The 23,692-nt window shown below is 42.2% G+C and overlaps 1 protein-coding gene across 8 annotated transcripts in view; it reads left to right on the top strand.

Moving 5' to 3' along the window:
• The window catches only part of TRAF5 (TNF receptor associated factor 5), a 91,969-nt gene that overhangs the window by 55,100 nt on the left and 13,177 nt on the right, over positions 1-23,692 (top strand). For 5 of the 8 annotated variants that reach the window (XM_055370775.2, XM_004028353.4, XM_063708790.1 and 2 more), the window contains 5 exons: positions 11,512-11,593; positions 11,723-11,872; positions 14,858-14,907; positions 19,753-19,820; positions 22,363-22,423. The gene's annotated coding sequence lies outside the window, so the exon portion shown is untranslated. Of the gene's footprint in view, positions 1-11,511; positions 11,594-11,722; positions 11,873-14,857; positions 14,908-16,240; positions 16,593-19,752; positions 19,821-22,332; positions 22,424-23,692 lie in introns of those variants that run through there. The other 3 variants (XM_063708787.1, XM_063708784.1, XM_055370759.2) reach the window with 2 other exon arrangements.

Here is a 23,692-nt window from a genome sequence, read left to right as displayed (position 1 = left end):
GCAGTTGGTAACAGCAAAAAAAAACAAACAACAAAACAAAACTGGGGCAAAAAAATAACCTGTGTTGGCATGGAATGGAGCAACAGCAGCTCTCCTACATTGCTGATGGAGGGTAAGTTGGTACAACCACTGGAGAACAATTTAGCAATATCAAAGTTGAACTGTGCAAACCCTTCCACCTTGCAATTCCATTTCTAGACATTATCCTAAGGAAATTCTTACCATATGTCTAAGAAGCTGTGTGCAAGAACTAACTCATGTTATAATGACAGAAATCAGGAATCATTAAATTGCTAGCAACTGGAGAATGGATAAATGGTGGTACAATTATACAATGGAATACTATTCAGCAGTTAAAATAAAACTAGAACTACAGGAATCATCCTGGATAAATTTTACATACATAATTATAGGTGGCAAAAGTAAGTGACATGCATATCATTTATATTAGGTTTAAAAAGCATAAAACAGTACTTTATGCTACTTAACATCGCTACATGTATTTGGAGCATACATAAAAGCTTTCATGGGAATGACAGATACCAAATTCAATGAAGTAGTTAATTTCAGAGAGGAAGAGAGGGAGAATGAGATTGCAGGCAGTTTCACAAGGAGCTCTAACTGAATGTTAAAATCTGAAGCAAATAAGAGAAAATGTTAAAATGGGATAAAGCTAGATGGTCGGTATACAAGTGTTCATTATATTTTCTGTAACTGTACATTCTGGTAATATTTCATATTAAACATTTTAAAGGAAAGTTAAGCTTCCAAGATTCTATAAAAAGAACAAAATAAACCCAAAGAGATAAGAAGAAATTAATGAAGGCATACATTAATGAAAGAGGAATTACTTTTAAGACAGATTTTATCTATAAAACCAAAAGCTGGTTTGATAAATATGATCAAGAAAAAGACTCCAATACAATATATAATAATATATATATAAGAATATATAAGGATGGTTGAGAACAATATGAGATTTTTTTAAATGTTAGAAAATATAGCTGACTTTTTTTTTAAAGATGGAGTCTCGCTCTGTCCCCCAGGCTGGAGTGCAGTAGCGAAATCTCAGCTCACTGCAAGCTCCGCCTCCCGGGTTCAAGCCATTCTCCTGCTTCAGCCTCCTGAGTAGCTGGGACTACAGGCGCCCGCCACCATGCCCGGCTAATTTTTCGTTGTCGTATTTTTAGTAGAGACGGAGTTTCACCGTGTTAGCCAGGATGGTCTGGATCTCCTGACCTCGTGATCCGCCCTCCTCGGCCTCCCAATGTGCTGGGATCACAGGCGTGAGTCACCGCACCCGGCCAATACTTTTGTAGAAAAAAACTAATTTTCTCAAGAAGCAAAAGAAAAAATTCTAGGTATCAATAACGATGGACGCTATATAAAAAACAAAACTATCCATTAAGATGGCACCACACCCAGAAGGCTTTAAAGATGAGTTCTTCAAAACCTAAGGAATGTATCATTCACACATGCTATGTCTATTCCAGGTCATACAAAAATAACCTGTCTGACTCCTAGCACAACCTGATACCAAAACTAGACAAGGACAGTAAAAGAAAACCATAAGCCAATCTAACTTAGGTGCATACATGAAAATCCAAAATTAACTACACAGCAAATTGCATCCAGCAATATACTGAAGAAATAACATACCAGGATTCTAAGTTTGGCTCACCATTAGAAAATCTATTATTGTAGTTATTTTATTGTAGAGTAATGGAAAAAAAGGCCATACAATCATCTCAAAGACTGATACTGAAAATACTTGGTAAAACTTAGTCATTTGCTGATTAAAAAAAAAAACGATATGGTAAACTACGAAAAGAACATAATTTGCCTATACACCCACTCACACACACACCATAAACCTGCAGAAGATATCTTGAATGAAACCTAAGATGCAATCCAAAATAACTCCTGGTAAGAAATAAGTACCTCCGGCTACTATTCAGTGTTGCACTGGATTCTTGGGAAAAGCCAAAATTGTTCTTTACAGATAAATTCTTACCTACAAATCAAAGAGGACTGCCTGTCAAATTTTTAGAATACGAAGGTTTAGTGAAGTGTCCAGATAGATGAACAATCAAAAGCCATTCTTATACAAGGATACTAATGGATTAATAGTCTATTAGTAAAACAAACTACAATAACAAAAATAGCTATGAAAAAATGTTAAATGAGCACAACACCAAGCGAACTGCAATGCTTTACCTGAAAAACAAAGGGAGAACTGAATTAATTTAAAAAAATAGCCACATTGCTGGACGGGAATTCTCAATATTGTACTAGTATCCAATCTCGGCAAATCTACAAAAATATGGAATCCCAAACAAATCCCTGGAAATCTTTGCCATTTGGGCGCCAATCTACTAAAGAAATCGGCCCCAGGGTGTGAGGTTCCTCACATGTGCGTGAAAACGCTTCGAGAGGGGTGCAAGCCGCAGACAGAAAAACCGTGGCTTGAGTCCCCGCGCCCCTCCCCTCCCTCCCTCCCGTCCAGCAGCTCTTGCCTAAGGCTCCCGCGACCGGAAGAGTCGCTTCCGCTCCCGCCCCGCTCTGTGGCGTAGGCCGGACATTTCTAGTCGACTGTTGCGCGTGCGCGCGCTGTGACGTTCCCTACGCGGTCGGGCGTTGGGTTTCGCGGCGCTAGCCGCACTGGTTGTTCAGCACCTTCGGTCCGGTTGAGGTTGTCAAGTCGGACCAAATAGGTTGTTTCTCTGCAGTTTCCGGTAAGTGACCGTTCCAGCCGGGGCTGTGGCTAGAGTGTGAAGGCAAACCGGTAGAGGCCGCGCCGCCATTTTCTTCCCACCTCACTCTTTCCTCAATCTCCCTTCGGTCACTCCGAGGGGACTGTTGGTAGCCCCCCTCTGCCCGGTCCCCCGCTAATGAGGCCGCTCCCAAGCTCTGAGTTTCCCCAAAAGATGTGTCCTTTGTCATGAAAGCTCTCGTAGTATTTAAGCGCTAATACTCGACGGCCGCCGACTTCTCAGATGCACCCTGGAGGGTGTGCTCTTGGCCTGACACTTATTAGCCCTTCCGCTTCCTACAGTTGTGATGGGCCCTCAGATACTCACCAGGAAAGTGTGATGCCCGCACCCCCACTTCTTACTCCAACTTTCTTTGTAATTATGCCCCCTGTTTCAGAATCCTACTGCCACGTAACAAAAATGTACCAAGGACCATTCCACTTCACGTCCCTCCCTTCCTTCTCAAACCCTTAAGAGTGCCTTAAGAGTAAGGCACTGACCTAAGTGCTTTACATGCATTTTATTTAATCTTCCCACGCAGTCCTTAAGTAGGCAGACATGAGAAAATTGAGGCACAGAAAAATTGAATAATTTGCTCAAGGCAACATAAGTTGGATGTGGTAGGGCTGAAATTTGGATTTATTGTGTAGCTTACTCAATCTGGCGTTATTATCATTCATTCCTTTCTCTTTCCCAAATACTGAGTATTCCTTTTTTTCTTAGTCGCTTCTACAGAGGAATTTTTTTCCTTAATGCTGTTTAGAGGGTTCTTCTTGAGAAATTTGGGTTCTGTCTGAAAACCCTTTTCTCAGAGCTCTCTTTACACAGATGCTTAAGTGTTGTTTTTCCAAATCTAAGCTCTAAACTTAATAATATTTTGCATATCCAAAATGTGCTCATGCTTCCTTAAAAAAGTACCCCTAAACCAGTACCCACCAACCAGCCCCCTTCCTCTACCTCAATATGACAGTGGTTATCACTATTCTCAGCAAACATTTGGGCAGCTAGCTTATGTAAGACAATAAAGGTAATTGGGGTTTTGAAGAACTCTGAGGTTTAGTTCCGACCTGAAGGAGAAACATGAAAAGGCCTTCATAAAAAGGCCACATAAAATAGCAGATAAATCCCATCTCAGTTGCACAGAATACAAATAGTATAAGAGCAACTTTGGACAAATCAGGTAAAAGTGCTAGATGTGTTTACTCATCTGTAAAATGTTAAGGTTAGGCTAGGTCACTAAAATATTATAAATCTAATTTCAGAGAGAGGAGTGATAACTCTGTACTCACTATTGAGGGAGGTGGAGGCTGTAGTTTGTTTTTAGTGTTTTTTTTGTTTTTTTGTTTGTTCGTTTTTGAGACAGGATCTCACTCTGTCGCCCAGGCTGGAGTGCAGTGGCGTGATCAGAGCTCACTGCAGCCTCCACCTCAGCCTCCTGAGTATCTGGGACTACAGGTGTGCACCACCATGCCCGGCTAATTTTTGTATTTTTTGTAGAGACAGGGTCTCACTATGTTGCCCAGGCTGGTCTTGAACTCCTGGCTTCAAGCAGTCCTCCCACCTTGGCCTCCCAAAGTGCTGGGATTACAGGTGTGAGCCACTGCACCCCACCTGTAGTGTGTTCTCGATACAGAGACAAGGTTGAAGGATTCAGAGTACAATTATCTCATTTTGAATATCTGATAAAATCTGTAGACCCTCCATCAACAGAGGATTGGGTAAAGAAAATGTGGTGTGGTGTGTGTGTGTGTGTGTGTGTGTGTGTGTGTGTGTGTGTGTGTGTGTGTATGCCATGGAATACTATTTAGCCATTAAAAAGTCATGTTTTTTCAGCAACATGGATAGAACTGGGAGCCATTATCCTAACCGAAATAACTCAGAAAGCCAAATATCACATGTTCTCACTTCAAGTAGGAGCTGAGAAGCGATGGGTACACGTACATATAGACACTGCAGACTACAAAAGGTGGGAGGACGGGAGGGGGGTGAGGGTTGAAAAGTTACATACTGGGAACAATGCTCACAATTTTGGTAATGGGTACACTAAAAGCCCAGGCTTCACCACTGTGCAATATGTACATCTAAGAATTCTGCACTCGTACCCTCTAAATATATAAAAATTATGTTTTTCTGAGACAGTCTTGCTTTGTCACCCAGGCTGGTGCAATCTTGGCTCACTGCAACATCTGCCTCCTGGGTTCAAGTGATTCTCATGCTTCAGCCTCCCGAGTAGCTGGGACCATAGGTGTGCACCATCACACCTGACTAATTTTTGTATCTTTAGTAGATATGGGTTTTGCTACGTTGGCCTGGGTGGTCTCAAACTCCTGGCCTAAGCAATCAACCCACCCCGGCCTTCCCAAGTGCTGGTATTATAGGTGTGAGCCATGAGACCCAGCCTAAAAATAAATTTTTTTAAAAAGCTGTAGATCTTGCTCTGGAAATAAAATTCACATCCATACAACATTTTATGCTTAATTTTAGGAGATTTGTTGACTCCTCCTTCTCAAATTTAAATGTTAAAAACCCTTGATTTAGGGAAAAAGTGTTATTCAGAACACCAGAACTAAGCCAGATGTGGAAGGCCTTTATCTTGTGGGCAGTGTTGAACCATTTGAGGTCTAAAAAGATAAATCTGGTAGCAGTATGAAAAATGCATGACAGTGGGAAAAAGCAACGAGACTAGTTAAGTGGCAGGGGAATCATTTAGGTAGGAGACTGTGCCAAGCAGTATTGGGAATGAAGAGAAATCAGAAGAAATATTGACAAGGACAAATCAAATATCTGACTGGATATGGAATTGAAAGAAGAAATCAATGATAACAAGGTTTGAGGATCAGTTATGCTGCAGGTCTACCTTGTCTTCAGTGTTTTATTGAAGTCATTCCTATAACATCTGTGCTAGTGCTTGCTTCAGTAGCACGTATACTAAAATTGGAATGATACAGAGAAGATCAGCAAATAAAAATTTAAGTACAAATTTAAAAAAGAAACAAACATACGTGCTCTAAGAGCACTCCCAACCCAACAGACATTAAAAAGGATGAGGCAATACACGAACACCTCTGTACTTATAAATTTAATAATGTGAGAGAAATGGGCCACTATCAAAATTACCAAAACTCACCCAGGACAAAATAGGTAAATGAAATAGTCCTATAAGTATTAAAGAAATAGAATTTGTGAGAAAAACAAACAAACAAAACAACAACCAAAAAACAAACCCTGGCAAGACTCTTCTTGCCAGGAAGAAAAAAAAAGAATAATAACTTTAAAAAAAAAGAAAGCTCCAGGCCGAGATAATTTCACTGGCAAATTTCACCAAACATTCAAGGACGAAAAAATAACAGTTCTCTTACAAGCTCTTTGGATCATAGAAAAGGAAGAAACACTTAACTCATTTTACGAAGGCAGCATTTTCTGGATACCAAAACCAGATAAAGACAATACAAAAAACAAATCTAAAAGTTAAAATCCCTCATGAACAAAGATACAACTTCCTCAAAAAATAATAGCAAATTGAATTCAGCAGTATATTAGAAAAATAGTACATTGTGATGAAGTCTCATCCCAGGAATGGAATATTTGAACATCATATAATCCTCCGTATTAACAGACTAAATAAGAAAAACTACATGATACTATTAATAGATGCAGAAAAACACTTAAGAAGATTCAGCATTCATTCATGATTCTTAAAACTCAGCAAACAAGTAATAGAAGAGAACCTAATAAAAGTCATCGACAAAACCCATAGCTATTGTTATATTTAATGGTGAAAGACTGAATGCTCTCTACCCTCCAAGATTGGGAACTAAGCAAGGATGTCTCTTCCACTACTGTTTAATATTTTACTGGAAATCCTAGCAGTTATAGTAAGTCAAGAAAATGGGAGAAAAAGCATTCTGATTGGAAAAGAAGAAATAAAATTATATTTGCAGATGAAAATTATATAGTAAGTCTCAAGAAGTCTATTTAAAAAGCTGGTAGAGCTAACAAATTTAGCAGGTTGCAGGATACAAGCTTAACATACATAATCCTATTTCTACACTAACAATGAACCGTTGGAAACTGACCCACTCTCCTCCCTCACAAATGAAATACTTAGGTAGAAATCTAACAAATTATGTGTGGGATTTGGAAACTGACCCAATCTCCTCCCTCACAAATGAAATACTTAGGTAGAAATCTAACAAAGTATGTGTGGGATTTGGAAACTGACCCAATCTCCTCCCTCACAAATGAAATACTTAGGTAGAAATCTAACAAAGTATGTGTGGGATTTGGAAACTGACCCACTCTCCTCCCTCAGAAGTGAAATACTCTGGTATAAATCTAACAAAGTATGTGTGGGATTTGGAAACTGACCCACTCTCCTCCCTCAGAAGTGAAATACTCTGGTATAAATCTAACAAAGTATGTGTGGGATTTGTGTGCTAAAAACTACAAAATGCTGATGAAAGAAGACCCATAGTGTTCATGGATTGGAAAATTCAGTATAGTTAAAATGTCAGTTCTCCCTAAATAGATCCATGAATTTGATTACAGTCAAAGTCCAAGCGAGATTTTTGTAGGCATAGGTTACTTGATTGTAAAGTTGATAAGGAAAGGTAAAGGAACTAAATTAGCAAAAGAGTTTTTAGAATGAAGAGCAGAGCTGAAGGATTCACATGAGCTGATTTTAAAACCTAAAATTCTTTTTTTTTTTTTTTTTTTTTTTGAGATGGAGTCTCGCTCTGTCCACCAGGCTGGAGTGCAGTGGCAGGATCTTGGCTCACTGCAAGCTCCACCTTCTGGGTTCACGCCATTCTCCTGCCTCAGCCTCCTGAGTAGCTGGGACTACAGGCACCTGCCACCATGCCTGGCTAATTTTTTGTATTTTTAGTAGAGACGGGGTTTCACTGTGTTAGCCAGGATGGTCTCCATCTCCTGACCTCGTGATCTGCCCGCCTCGGCCTCCCAAAGTGCTGGGATTACAGGCATGAGCCACGGCGCCCAGCCTAAAACCTAAAATTCTTTAGGAAAACATAGAAGAAAATGTTGGTGACATTGGGTTAGGCAAAGAATTATTAGGTAACAACAAAAGCACTATCTATAAAGAAAAAGATCAATTGAATTTCATCAAAAAGTATTTTGCTATATAAAGGGTACCGTAAAGAGAATGAAAGACAAACCATGTTAGGAGAAAATATTTGCAAATCACATACTTGACCAAAGGCTTTTATATCCAGAATATATAAAGAATTTCCAAAACCTAACAAGAAACCAAATAACCCAATTTAAAAAATAGGCAAAAAGTTGGACACTTCGCCAGTGATATACAGCTAGCAAATAAGCACGTGAAAATACTTTCAACATCATTAATCATTAGGGAAATGCAAATTAAAACCAGGAGGTAATATTAAACAGTTATCAGAATGGATAGAATTAAAAAATAATACCAAGTCCTGACAAGGATGTGGAGCAACTAGAACATTCATGCATTACTACAGCCACTTTGGTGAACAGTTGTGCAGTTTCTTAGGAAGTTAAGCATACACTTACTATGTAACCCTGCAATTCCCCTTTTGTGTGTTTATCCTAGGGAAATAAAAATTTACGTTAACACAAAAATCTGTAAATGAATGTTTATAGCAGCATTATTTATAATTGCCAAAAAAGTCCTAAAAGGTTGGTTCAACGTTTGAAAATTAATCAGTGTAATCTACCATATTAGCAGACTAAACAAGAAGAACTACATGAACTAAATGTCCCTAAGTGAGTGAACGTGGATAAACACAGTGTGGTACATCTTCACAATGGAGTGGGACTGGGTAAAAAGGAGCAAACACTGATATATGCAGTAGCTTCGATGAATCTCAGGTGTGTTATATTAAGTGAAGGAAACCAATATCAAATGGTTAAATACTTATGATTTCATTTATATGACATTCTGGAAAAAGTAAGACTAAACGGACAGTGAACAGATAGATGAGTGGTTGCCCAGGGTTAAAGGTGGGGAGAGGGTCTCACTACCAGGGAGTAGCATGAGGAAATTCTTTGGGTATTGGAATTGTTCTGTATCCTGTTAATGGTGGTTACAAGTATCTATGCGTGTGTTAAAACTCTTAATACTGTACACACATGTGAATTTTACTGTATATAAATTTCAGTAAATTTTACTGAAAATTTTTTTAAGAAAAAAACCAGTAGAATCTCATTTTAAAAACTCACCCCGACCTCAGTAATTCCTCCAACCACTATGCCATTTTTCTGCTTTCATGGTAAAATATAGTTTATTGTCTTTTATTTCCTCACTTCCCAATTCACTCTTTTTAAAAAACTTTTAAAAACATTTAGCAACATAATATGTGCACATGATTAAAAGATCAAATTGCATGTAAGAGTTGGTAATGAAAAGCAGTAGTCTCCATCCCACCTGCTTTCTCCTCTTTCTGGATCCACATCCCTAGAGACAAACACCGTAAACATTTTTTATGTTTAGTTATTTTGGTGATTGTTTCTGCATTTCTAAATAGTATGCCCATACTGTTTTTTCTCAAATTTATTTATTGTCCTCTGAGTTTCTGCTGTGATAGATGAGGGCTCATCTCAATTTTAACAGCCTCTGCTCCTGCTGGCTGCTTTCTCCACAGATTTCATAAAGTGTTTTTATTTTCTCTTTTGTTTACTCTTGTAGACTTAAGCAATTAATATATATAAACACATATTTCTTGTTCTATCACTATCACAAGTTTTATCACTCTCTCTTGATTTCATAGGATATTAGCACTCCTTTCCCGCTACCTTTTCTTTTTCTTCTCCACCTTTCGTGTCCTGACAGCTCTGCCTTTACATTTATAGCATTATAATTGGATAAGTTAACTTTTGTTCTGTAACTGTTATGAACACTTCAGTGTTTTCCTCTGTAAATTGGATTCACATGTTAAAAACCAATGACAATAGTTAGGCTCAGTGGCTCACACCTGTAATCCCAACACTTTGGGAGACTTAGGAAGGAGGATCGCTTGAGCCCTGGAGTTTGGAGCTGTCATAAGCTATGATTGCACCACTGCATTTCAGCTTGGGCAGCAAAGCAACACCCTGCCTAAATAAATAAATAAGGTAAAAAAAAAATAAAATGAAAAAATAAAAACTCAAAATAACATTTTATTGTGACTTTATAAATATTATTCATTGCAAGTCTCAGGAATGTGCCTAGGTTATATTTCTCTTGAAGTCCATGGTTTTTAGGGAAATGTTGCTAGTATTCTTGATAACAACTTTGTTAGAACCCATTGATATTTTGTTCTTATTTGGAACTATTGCTCTTGAGTCCTTTGAACAGCTTTATCCTGAGATTTTTTTTTCCTTTGAACCCCTGCAGTTTTCCACACTTTTGTACTCCTCACCTTTTACTTTCTTTGTTTATTGCTTAACCATAATTTTAATATGACTAGGAAGGAAGTCTGGCATCTTGGATGAGAATTCCCACTTACTCTTTGTGTGCTTGGAGGAGATTTATTTACTTTTAAATTTTTGTCAAAATAATATTTATTCATTTTAAAAACCAAAAAATACTACAGTACTCCATCTAACTTGCCATAGGCAGCTTCCTTCAATTCTTTTAGCTCTTTCTCTAGATACATATTTTAAAATAATATATTTATAGTAATGTTTCCTAATTTAGACAATATCCACCTTAGACATTATCTTTTGACTTTCAGTTATGAAAGATGAGTATTTAGTACTCCATTTGTGCTGTTTTCCTTTTGTGGTATCATTCAGCCTTGTGGCTTCAAATATTGTACTGAAGATTCTCAGACTTATTACTGTGAGTGCCTTTTCTCTATTCAAATAATCTTTGTTGTCAACATGGAGTAAATAACATATTTACTTAGTCTCTAGGCATCTACGAAATTGCTATTTAGGTATGCCTTGAAAAGAAACTTCTGGGCCGGGCATGATGGCTCACGCCTGTAATCCCAGCACTTTGGTAGGCCAAGGCGGGCAGATCGTTTGAGGTCAGGAGTTCAAGACCAGCCTACCCAACATGGTGAAACCCTGTCTCTACTAAAAATGCAAAAAAAAATGAGCCAGGCGTGGTGGTGGGCGCTTGTAATCCCAGCTACTCAGGAGGCTGAGGCACAAGAATCACTTGAACCCAGGAGGCAGAGGTTGCAGTAAGCCGAGATTGCACGACTGCACTCCAGCCTGGTTGACAGAGTGAGACTCTGTCTCAAAAAGAAAAACTTTATGAGTTTCTGTTCTGTATTTTAGTGGAATATTATTCCAAACATATTCCTTCCTTAGTGTTGGCATATCTCAGTTAATGGTATTGTTGTCTACCCAATTGGTCATGCCAACATTCTAGAAGTTATCCTTATTTCTTTCTTTCCTTCATAGCCAGTCCACCAGTAATTCCTGGTGATTCTGATTCTTGAATTCAGCCTCTTCTTTCTGTCTCTATTACTACTACTCTAGTCCATTTGTTCTCAATAGAATTGTGGTTCTCAACAGTAGTTGCCCCCCAAGGGACAGTTGTTAATGTCTGGAGCCATTTTGGGTCATCACACATAAAGGTGCTATTGGCATCTAGTGGGTAGAGGCCAGAAATGTGGCTCAACAGCCTAAAATCCATAGGAAAGCCCTTCACAACAAAGAATAATCCAGCCCAAAATGTTAGTGCTGAGGTTATCATTTTCATTTTCTTTGTCCCCAGAAATATCATTTTGCATTTTAAATTCTCTAATAATGTGTCAATATTTTGGTTTTATAGACATGGCAGGGAGGTTTAATAGACATGGATAAGAAGTCCACTCACAGAAATCCTGAAGATGCCAAGGCTGGCAAATATGAAGGTAGGAGTTTATGCTTGCTTTAAGGCCTTTTGGGTAATTTAAGATACATTTTATAAATTAATGTATATGTTTCTCATATGTTGCTAATATTTGGGAAAGTAATTGTGTTCCATTTTATATCTCTTTAAGGTAAACACAAACGAAAGAAAAAAAGAAAGCAAAACCAAAACCAGCACCGATCCCAACATAGATCAGTGACATCTTTTTCTTCAGATGATCCTATGTTTCCTTCTTCCTCATCATCATCTTCAGGAAGCCAGACAGATTCAAGTATTGAAGGTATGTTTATCATCCTGTTAAGGTTTCATATTTATAAGTTAGGTGATTTAGAAAAAAAATACTAAACATGCTATAATTTTTGTTTATTCAACTAATATTTATTGAGCATACTCACTATGTACCAGACATAATGGTAAACATGCCATGGTCCCTTCAGACAAGGAACTTTTATTATATTAAGCAATATTAGGAATGATAGAGGAGTTAAAAAGAATAAAAAAGAAAATATATTAGGCAATAAAACAAGCAAATACTTCATTACAATGCAGGTGAGTGCTATTACTTCACCTGCATATGTCATGGGGACAAGGAAGGGCTTCGGAGAGGAAATCATTATCTAAACTGAGAGGTGGAGGATGAATAGACATTTTCAAGCAAAGGCAAGGAAGTGGAATTAGGGAATATTTATTATAGGCTAAAGAAATTGCATGTGCTAACCACTATTAACATGTGGGTTCCTAATTCAAGTAATATGTCCCAGCTGCAAAGGGAGCTGGGGAAGCAAGATTGGCTTCTTCAGCACTGATGGTGAAAGGCATGTGGACAAATATTCACTGAACATAGGAGGCGGAATCAGATACTAGGCAATCAAAATATAACAAATGTTCTCCACACTCAACCCTAGACAAGATCAGTTGACTGGCTCACTTTAAATTACTCCTTTGTCTCACCTACCTTTACTCTCTCAATGTTTGTAAGTTGTGTTGTAATTAGTTTTTCTATCGGCTAATTTGGTATTAATAAGTAACATACTTGTAACTCTGCTTCTTGTTCCATCAATTGTAGTCAATTATTTTATTCTGTCTTACATAAGTTAAATATATTGGTATCTCTATCCTTTCCTCCATTTTTTTCTCCCCATTGTCTTCTTTTAGGTTTTCAGTAGTTAATATCTACAACAAGAATTGTCTTTCTTTTTCTGTTCATAGAGTCACTTTAAATCTTTAAGACCAATAATTAGCATTTAAATCACTGTCATTATATAAATAGTGTTACTACAGTGCCAAGTCATATGCAAGAATTGCATTTCCGTTTCATGGATCTAATATTATGATTGCTAGGACTCTCAAAGGAGAATGTTTTAGTCACAGCATCAAGTACATCATTTATATTCTATCAGTTGCTTAAAACCATGCTGTATCTTAGTTTTGCTTCGTATTCGAACCATCACTTTCTCATAGTTTTTGTTTTTCTTAGAGTTTCTAGTTCTCCCTCTTGTTTTTTATTGTTGACAAAAAGATCATATAACTGCCATAATGAAAAGATTTTCCATCCTTTTAATTATACTATTCCTTAGAGTTCATTTCTTTTCTCTGGAGATGTTCTTGCCTGCCTAGTGTAGTCTAGACCATTTTCTACCCTCAAGGCCTGCTATATCTCTTATCCTAGGATCTCCCCTCGCTGGTCTTCTGGGTTGGATCCATTGTTTTCTTAGATTCATGTCTTCCTCTCTCTTAGTGTTCTGCCTTGACTGTTAGAGTACACTGTCAAATAACTTTTTACAAAATGTTGTCTGGGAAGTAAATTTTCTGAGTCTTGGCATATCTCAAAATGTCATTATTCTACCCTCCCACTAATTGATAATTTCAAAATGATTCTTCCCAAACCCAATTTCCAGAAGCAGGCATTTCAAACTCTTTTAGCAGTCTGTTTTGATACCTATCTCTGATAGATATGATTTCATAATTTGTTTATGTAATCATTTCTACATTTTTCAGTTTTAGGCTCTATGGATGATTAGAATTTAGCTACTTTTTATTTTTTTATTTTTCTTTTTTTTTTTTTTTTTTTGAGACGGAGTTTCGCTCTGTCACCCAGGCTGGAGTGCAGTGGCGCAATCTTGGCTCACTGCAAGCTCCGCCTCCCAGGTTCACGCCATTCTCCTGCCTCAGCCTCCCGAGTAGCTGGGACTACAGGTGCCCGCGACCATGCCTGGCTAATTTTTTGTGTTTTTAGTAGAGATGGAGTTTCATCATGTTAGCCAGGATGTTCTCAATCTCCTGACCTTGTGATCCGCCCGCCTCGGCCCCCCAAAGTGCTGGGATTACAGGCGTGAGCCACCGCGCCCGGCCGAATTTAGCTACTTTTTAAACCACTATTTCCCCCTACATTTACTTTCTTCCCCCCATCCACCTAAATAGGATTTCATTATTGTAACTTTGATAATTTAATACTTTAATTGTTATGGCTATGTAGATGCTATGCTGTTCACAGCTGAACCATATAATGGTTCCTTTCTAGCACAACTTTTTTATTCCTTACAGTTAATAATTATTATTATTATTATTTTATTTTATTTATTTATTTTTTGAGATGGAGTCTCGCTCTGTTGCCTAGGCTGGTGTGCAGTGGTGCGATCTTGGCTCACTGCAACCTCTGCCTCCCAGGTTCAAGCGATTCTCCTGCCTCAGCCTCCTGAGTAGCTGGGATTACAGGCGTGTGCCACCACACCTGGCTAATTTTTTCTATTTTTAGTAGAGATAGGATCTCACTATGTTAGCCAGGATGGTCTCAATCTCCTGACTTCGTGATCTGCTTGCCTTGGCCTCCCAAAGTGCTGGGATTACAGGCATGAGCCACCGCACCCAGTCAATAAAATTTGTTTAGTTTTCTGTGTTTGTGATGTGTTGTAGTATAAATTACCTTTGAAAAGGTTCAGACACATCAGGTATTCAGTTAATTTCATTTCAGGATTCTCTCCTAGATCCATTTAACATACTCCATTTGGACTTACTGTTCTCAAGGCCTGTTAAGCAACTGTGATATTAAGTTCTTTTGTCTTCATTCTGGATATATCCTTTACCTCTCTTTTGGGTTTGGTCGCCCATTTTCTGGATCATATTGTTTCTTCCTCCTTTATTTTCCCCTTATTTTACTGGATAACCTATAACTTTCAGGAAAAAGATGAGCAGCTAATTCCTATTCAGTTTGTAGTTATGGGTTTATACTATTACATAAATTTCTTTTATTGTCTTCTGCTTCCAGTAACACAGACCCTCTGTAGAATACCCAGGAGGGATAGGAATGAATCAGAGGTAAGTGGAGCCTTACTGGAATTGTAATCCCATCTCTGCCTAGTCCCCGGTTGGGTTTCGATCATCATCCATCATTCTGTTTGCTTAGTGGAGGATAAATAATCTTGAGAGATGGATAACATCATCTAGAAACTCTAGAATTTTTTAATACAGCATACATAACTTTTAATAAAAAAATTACTAGATATGCCTACATGACTGAAAAACAAGAGAAAAAAATAGTAACAGCCCTACAGGTAATCCAGATGTTGAGTTAGCTGGCAATGAAGTTTAAATAGTTATGATTAATATATTTAAGAAAATAGAGATTTATCAACTATAAGAAAGAATCAGGTATAAATCCTGGAATAAAAAATTCATTATCTAAAATTAACAATTTAGATAGATTTTTTCAGTAGATTAGACACACACACAAAAAGAATTAGTAAATAGAAGTCACATCAGGAGGGAAAAAAAAGAAAGATACAGAAGAAAATGTTAGAGACATGTGAGACACAGTAATGAGATCTAACATTGTAACTGGAATCAAAGAAGGAAAGAAAAGCAAATGAGGAAGAAGCAATATATAAAGAGAATAATGCTTAAAAGTTTCCCAAAAACCGATGAAAGACGTCAACTAAAGATTCAAGAAACTGACATTCCCAAGCTGGATAATACAAAAATCACATCGGTAACCTTTGCTTCTAGCCAGGAAAATGGTTGTCTTTTGTAGAACGGAGTAGTTAATGTGGTGGCAAATTAACATTCTCCTTTTCCATGTTCTTTTTCTTTTTTTTTTTTCTTCTTCTTCTTTTTTTTTTTTTTTTTAATTTTGAGACAGTCTCGCTCTGTTGCCCAGGCTGGAGTGCAGTGGCACAATCTCAGCTTACTGCAACCTCCGCCTCCCAGGTTCAAGTGATTCTCCTGCCTCAGCCTCTTCAGTAGCTGAGATTACAAGTGTCCACCACCATGCATGGCTAATTTTTGTATTTTTAGTAAAGATGAGGTTTCGCCATGTTCCCCAGGCTGATCTCAAACTCCTGACCTCAAGTGATCCACTTGCCTTGGCCTCCCAAAGTGCTGGGATTACAGACATGAGCCACCACACCCGTCCTCCTTTTCCATTTTCTAATTAAAATAATTCATTTTTTATATTTTCCAATAGACTGCTTAATAGTTGCATTCACATAGTTTCTGCTAATAACACCTTATACTCCCTAGATTAACTAGAGGTTGCATTCTGGTGGACCTAGGAGAGTATTGTATTTTAGATGGGTTTCTAAATGCCGTATATTTATACTGGGATACAACTATAATTAAACTTTTTTCTTTTTTCTTCTTTTTTTCGAGACAGTGCCTCACTCTGTCACCCAAGCTGGAGTGCAGTAGCATGATCTTGGCTCGCTGCAGCCTTGACCTGCTGGGCTCAAGTGATCCTCCCACCTCAGCCTGCTGAGTAGCTGGGGCTACAGGTGCACTCCACCATGCCTGGCTCATTTTTGTACTTTTGGTAGGGGCATGGTTTTGCGATGTTGCCCAGGCTGGTGTCAAACTCCTGAGCTCAAGTGATCTGCCTGCTTTGGCCTCCCAAAATGCTGGAATTACAGATGTGCACCACCATGCCTGGCAAATTAAACAGTTTTATCTGCTATATGTATCTTGTAAGATTCTTCCAACAAGCATAATAAAGTTGATTAAAATATCAATTATTTTAATCCTTCAAATTCTTTAATCAATAAAATAATTTTTAATGTTAGAGCTGAAACTTCCAAGTCTTTTTATTTTTATTTTTTTTTTTATTTTTTTTTTTTTTATTGATCATTCTTGGGTGTTTCTCGCAGAGGGGGATTTGGTAGGGTTACAGGACAATAGTGGAGGGAAGGTCAGCAGATAAGCAAGTGAACAAAGGTCTCTGGTTTCCCTAGGCAGAGGACCCTGCAGCCTTCCGCAGTGTTTGTGTCCCTGGGTACTTGAGATTAGGGAGTGGTGATGGCTCTTAACGAGCATGCTGCCTTCAAGCATCTGTTTAACAAAGCACATCTTGCACCGCCCTTAATCCATTCAACCCTGAGTGGATACAGCACATGTTTCAGAGAGCACAGGGTTGGGGGTAGGGTCACAGATCAACAGGATCCCAAGGCAGAAGAATTTTTTCTTAGTACAGAACAAAATGAAAAGTCTCCCATGTCTACCTCTTTCTACACAGACACGGCAACCATCCGATTTCTCAATCTTTTCCCCACCTTTCCCCCCTTTCCATTCCACAAAACCGCCATTGTCATCATGACCCGTTCTCAATGAGCTGTTGGGTACACCTCCAAGCCGGGGTGGTGGCCGGGCAGAGGGGCTCCTCACTTCCCAGTAGGGGCGGCCGGGCAGAGGTGCCCCTCACCTCCCGGACGGGGTGGCTGGCCGGGCAGGGGGCTGACCCCCCCCCCACCTCCCTCCTGGTCGGGGCGGCTGGCCGGGCAGAGGGGCTCCTCACTTCCCAGTAGGGGCGGCCGGGCAGAGGCGCCCCTCACCTCCCGGATGGGGCGGCTGGTCAGGCGGGGGGCCGAACCCCCACCTCCCTCCCGGACAGGGCGGCAGGCTGGGCAGTGGGCTGACCCCCCCACCTCCCTCCCGGACGGGGCGGCTGGCCAGGCGGGGGGCTGACCCCCCACCTCCCTCCCGGACAGGGTGGCAGGCTGGGCGGTGGGCTGACCCCCCCACCTCCCTCCCGGACGGGGCGGCTGGCCGGGCTGAGGGGCTCCTCACTTCCCAGTAGGGGCGGCCGGGCAGAGGTGCCCCTCACCTCCCAGACGGGGCGGCTGGCCAGGCGGGGGGTTGACCCCCCCACCTCCCTTCCGGACGGGGTGGCTGGCCAGGCCGGGGGCTGACCCCCCCACCTCCCTCCCGGACAGAGCGGCTGGCCGGGCAGAGGGGCTCCTCACTTCCCAGTAGGGGCGGCCGGGCAGAGGCGCCCCTCACCTCTCGGACCGGGTGGCCGGCCAGGCGGGGGGCCGAACCCCCACCTCCCTCCCGGACAGGGCGGCAGGCTGGGCGGTGGGCTAACCCCCCCACCTCCCTTCCGGACGGGGCGGCTCGCCGGGCGGGGGGCTGGCCCCCCCACCTCCCCCGTGGACGGGGCGGCTGGCCGGGCGGGGGACTGACCCCCCCCACCTCCCTCCTGGACGGGTTGGCTGGCCGGGCGGGGGGCTGACCCCCCCACCTCCCTCCCGGACAGGGTGGCAGGCTGGGCGGTGGGCTGACCCCCCCACCTCCCTCCCGGACGGGGCGGCTGGCCGGGCTGAGGGGCTCCTCACTTCCCAGTAGGGGCGGCCGGGCAGAGGCGCCCCTCACCTCCCGGACGGGGCGGCTTGCTTGGCGAGGGGCTGACCCCCCCACCTCCCTCCCGGACGGGGCGGCTGGCCGGGCGGGGGGGGCTCCTCACTTCCCAGTAGGGGCGGCCGGGCAGAGGTGCCCCTCACCTCCCGGACGGGGCGGCTGGCCAGGCGGGGGGTTGACCCCCCCACCTCCCTTCCGGACGGGGTGGCTGGCCGGGCGGGGGGCTGACCCCCCCACCTCCCTCCCGGACAGAGCGGCTGGCCGGGCAGAGGGGCTCCTCACTTCCCAGTAGGGGCGGCCGGGCAGAGGCGCCCCTCACCTCTCCGACCGGGTGGCCGGCCAGGCGGGGGGCCGAACCCCCACCTCCCTCCTGGACAGGGCGGCAGGCTGGGCGGTGGGCTAACCCCCCCACCTCCCTTCCGGACGGGGCGGCTCGCCGGGCGGGGGGCTGGCCCCCCCACCTCCCTCCTGGACGGGTTGGCTGGCCGGGCGGGGGGCTGACCCCCCCACCTCCCTCCCGGACGGAGCGGCTGGCCGGGCAGAGGGGCTCCTCACTTCCCATTAGGGGTGGCCGGGCAGAGGCGCCCCTCACCTCCCGGACAGGGTGGCTGGTCGGGCGGGGGGCTGATCCCTCCACCTCCCTCCCGGATGGGGTGGCTGGCCGGGTGGGGGGCTGACCCCCCCACCTCCCTCCCGGACGAGGTGGCTGCCGGGCGGAGACGCTCCTCACTTCCCAGACGGGGTGGCTGCTGGGCGGAGGGGCTCCTCACTTCTCAGACGGGGCGGTTGCCAGGCAGAGGGTCTTCTCACTTCTCAGACGGGGCGGCCGGGCAGAGACGCTCCTCACATCCCGGACTGGGCAGCAGGGCAGAGGTGCTCCCCACATCTCAGACCATGGGCGGCCGGGCAGAGAGGCTCCTCACTTCCCAGATGTGATGGCGGCTGGGAAGAGGCGCTCCTTGTTTCCTAGATGGGATGGCGGCCGGGCAGAGACGCTCCTCACTTTCCAGACTGGGCAGCCAGGCGGAGACGCTCCTCACTTCCCAGACGGGGCGGCAGCCGGGCAGAGGCTGCAATCTCGGCACTTTGGGAGGCCAAGGCAGGCGGCTGGGAGGTGGTTGTAGCGGGCCAAGATCACGCCACTGCACTCCAGCCTGGGCACCATTGAGCACTGAGTTAACCAGACTCTGTCTGCAATCCCGGCACCTCGGGAGGCCGAGGCTGGCTGATCACTCGCGGTTAGGAGCTGGAGACCAGCCCAGCCAACACAGCGAAACCCCGTCTCCACCAAAAAAATACGAAAACCAGTCAGGCGGGGCGGTGCGCGCCTGCAATCGCAGGCACTCGGCAGGCTGAGGCAGGAGAATCAGGCAGGGAGGTTGCAGTGAGCTGAGATGGCAGCAGTACCGTCCAGCTTCGGCTGGGCATCAGAGGGAGACCGTGGAAAGAGGGGAGAGGGGAGAGGGGAGAGGGGAGAGGGGAGAGGGGAGAGGGGAGAGGGAGAGGGAGCAAACTGCCCAAGTCTTTTTAAACTTTTAGATGCTGCCAAGGGAAAAATTAAGAAGAAGATAAGAGAGAAAACAAATAAATGGAGGGAAAAAAGAAAGGTTAGTAATTGTGAGTAATATAAGAATAAGATTTGGCTATTAGAGGATATTGTACGTATTAATTAAGAAACAGAATCTATAAGGAATTTGAAGAGATAAAAGTCAAGGATTGGTTAACATGGTAGTTAACATGGTGCTAAGCTTATAGTGTCCTTTGCTGCTTTTCAAATACTTCTCAGAAAACTATGCAGACAGGTAAAACCTTATAATTACAATTCTTTAGATTCTTTTTAATTTTGGTGTTAACATAGTTATAAAATAGCCTATGTGCTTTGAAATAAATGCAAGTAATAGAGACGTAAATTAAATGAAAGGCAAAATAGCTACACTCTTTTCTCTTTATTTAATTTCCCTATGCTTATCACTCAAGTATTTACTGTACAACCTTAGATTTTTCCTCTGTGCACATGGAAATAAATAAAATTGATATAAATAAATATGTATAGTTTTATGTACTATATAATACATATATAATTTTATGTTAACAAAAATAGTCTATCAATTTGCTTCTCTAAATTTATTTCATGTAATAGTTTATGAACTATTTGTAACATATATAAAACAGACATTTAATAATAAAAAAAGCATCATGAACCTGTTTAACTAGAACATTACCAATTATGATTATCTTTCAGTATTTTTCTTCCTTCTATTCACTTGCCTTCACAGTAAAAGTAATATCCTAAATTTTGTGTTGCTCCTTCTCATGCCTTTTGAAAATCACTTTATTACAAATGGATGTATGTTGAAATATTATTTTGTTTAGCTTATTTGGTTTGGGGTTTTATAAGAATAATATATTTTCTGCAGTTTAGCTACTTTTTCACACAATATTTTGTTTTTATGATGTATTCATATTTTTGTGTAGCTGCAGTTCATTTTCTCTGCCATATAATACTCTATTGTGTGAATAAAGCACAATTTATCCATTGTCCTGTGGATGGACATTTACGATGTTTCTAATTTTTTTCCTTGTATTTAAAAAAAGATTTTGTGAGTACACAGTAGGTGAGTGTATTTATGGGATATATGAGATATTTTGATACAAGCATGCAATGCATAATAATCCTATCAGGGTAAATGGGGTATCCATCACCTCAAGCTTTTATCCTTTCTTTGTGTTACAAACAATTCACTTACACTCTTTTAGTTATTTTATTTTTTATTTTTATTTATTTTTATTTTTTTGAGACAGAGTCTTGTCCTGTTGCCCAGGCTGGAGTGCAATGATGCGATCTCGGCTCACTGCAACCTCTGCCTCCCGGGTTCAAGCGATTCTCCTGCCTCAGCCTCCCAAGTAGCTGGGATTACAAGTGCCCGCCACCTCACCGGCTAATTTTTTGTATTTTTAGTAGGGACGGGGTTTCACCTGGTTGGCCAGGCTGGTCTCGAACTCCTGACCTCATGTGATCCGCCCACTTCAGCCTCCCAAAGTGCTGGGATTACAGGCATGAGCCACCGTGCCCTGCCTCTTTTAGTTATTTTAAAATGTACAATAAATTATTGTTGACTGTAATCACCCTGTTGTGCTATAAAATACGAAATCTTATACATTCTAGCTATATTTTTATACTCATTAATCATCCTCCTTTCCCCACCTTCAACTACCCTTCTAAGCCTCTGGTAACGATCGTTCTGGTATCACCATGAGTTTATTTGTTTTCATTTTTAGCTCCCACAAATAGGTGACAACATGTGAATTTTGTCTTTCTGTGCCTGGCTTTTGTCACTTAACAGTGACCTCCATTTCCATCCCTTGTTGCAAGTGACAGCATCTCATTTTTTTTTTTTTTTTTTTTGGCTGAATAGTGCTCCGTTGTGTATTTGTACCACATTCATCTGTTGATGGACGTTTAGATTGCTTCCAGATCTTGGCTATTGTTGCTGAATTCTTTTTCTCAGCATGGAACGTCCCTGAGAAAGAGAATGCACACCTAGGGGTAGGTCTCTGAACTGGCCCCCCCGGGGCGTACCTGTCTCTTATGGTTGAGACTGCAGGGACGAAATAAACTCCAGTCCCCCATAGCACTCCCAGGCTTATTAGGAAGAGGAAATTCCCACCTAATAAATTTTGGTCACACCGGTTGATCTCAAAACCCTGTCTCCTGATAAGATGTTATCAATGACAGTGGTGCCCAAAACTTCATTAGCAATTTTAATTTCGCCTCGGTCCTGTGGTCCTGTGATCTCGCCCTGCCTCCACTTGCCTTGTGATATTCTATTACCCTGTTAAGTACTTGATGTCTGTCACCCACACCTATTCATATACTCCCTCCCCTTTTGAAACTCCCTAATAAAAACTTGCTGGTTATTGTGGCTTGTGGGGCATCATGGATCCTACCAACGTGTGATGTCTCCCCCGGACGCCCAGCTTTAAAATTTCTCTCTTTTGTACTCTGTGCCTTTATTTCTCAAGCCAGCTGACGCTTAGGAAAATAGAAAAGAACCTACGTGATTATCGGGGCAGGTCCCCTGATATCTGGCGCCCACGTGGTCTTTCTTTTTTCCTAAGTGCATGAGGGAACCCGATTCCCTTTGGTAGGTGCGGTGAAACATCAATCGGCTTGGTCCACAGATAAGCGTGTTCAACTCCCCGACGAGTGGTGAGTAATCTGTGTGAGGTCTGGGTTAACTATGGGTCATGTGTAATCTAAGAAACTCCTGTTAAAACAGGTAACCATGAAAAATATGATCACTCTATTCAGGGCAGTAGAAAAATACTGTTCTTGGTTTCTTGAAAAAGGAACCGTGTATATAAAATTGTGTCATTTTGTTATCACTCTATTCAGGGCAGTACAAAAATACTGTCCTTGGTTTCCTGAAAAAGGAACCGTGTATATAAAATTGTGTGATTGTGTTCGTAAAGCATTCCGAAAACTGGTCTCGGCAGGGTATTATGTTCCCATCACTGTTTGGGGTGCTTGGGCCTTGGTGCATGCCATCTTAGTGGCTTGCCAATCTCGTGACCCCCTGCAGTTGCCTCAGTTTTCTGCCTTTTCCTCAGTTTCTCTGCCTTTTTCTCAACCTTCCTCTCCCACGTGGCCTTCGTTCAGACTCTCCCTTCAGCTACTCCTCCCCTACCTAATGATTCTGAAAATGCAATGTCTAACTCTGGTAACTTTGGCTTAAAGTTACCCCCTACTTTTCTTACTTCTTCTCACGAAAAGCCAGTACTTCAAACTCCTGCGGCTGCGACTCACACAGCCCGGTGCCATAGATATGCTAATTCTTCTCTCTTCAAACCTCCAGCATCAACTAATGGCTCTGGGACCAAACTACAATTTACCTATCATTCTCCAGGCCCTCCCCCATCCACTACAGCCCCTCACCCTCCTGTCGTTTCAGTTCCTCAGCCGGTCTGCATCGATATGCGCCGCTCAATCTTACCTTTTTAAAAACAATTTAAGGAAGCTTGTACTCAGTATGGTCCTACTTTTCCGTATGTTCAAATGGTATTGCAAAGTTTTTGTACTGAGGTCGCTTTGCTTCCTTTAGACTGTGACCTTTTGGCAAAAAGCTGTTCTAACTCCATCTCAGCCTGGTGGTCAGAGGAGGCCTGTTTGCAGGCTCAGCTAAATCGGAGCAATGACATTCTAGTTACTCAGGCTCAGCTCACAGGCTCCGATAGTTTCTCTGATACTTATGCCCAATTAAACTTTGATACTCTTACCACAAAACAAGTAACAAAGGTGTGTATGAGAGCTTAGGATAGATTACACTCCCCAGGCCAAGCTCCTGTTTCTTTTACTGCTGTTAAACAAGCTCAATTGCTTTCACTACCTAATATCGTTTTAAACGAAGGAGATAAGACACGTGGCCCTGGGATGGGCTCCGGAGGTGAAAAGGCCGCTTATTGGGTTAATGTAATTTCT

This window comes from Gorilla gorilla, chromosome 1 (genome assembly GCF_029281585.2).
Source record: "Gorilla gorilla gorilla isolate KB3781 chromosome 1, NHGRI_mGorGor1-v2.1_pri, whole genome shotgun sequence".
NCBI classification, from domain to species: Eukaryota; Metazoa; Chordata; class Mammalia; order Primates; family Hominidae; genus Gorilla; species Gorilla gorilla.
Note: the sequence above shows the minus strand (reverse complement) of the source record. Positions and strands in the feature narration are given on the sequence as shown.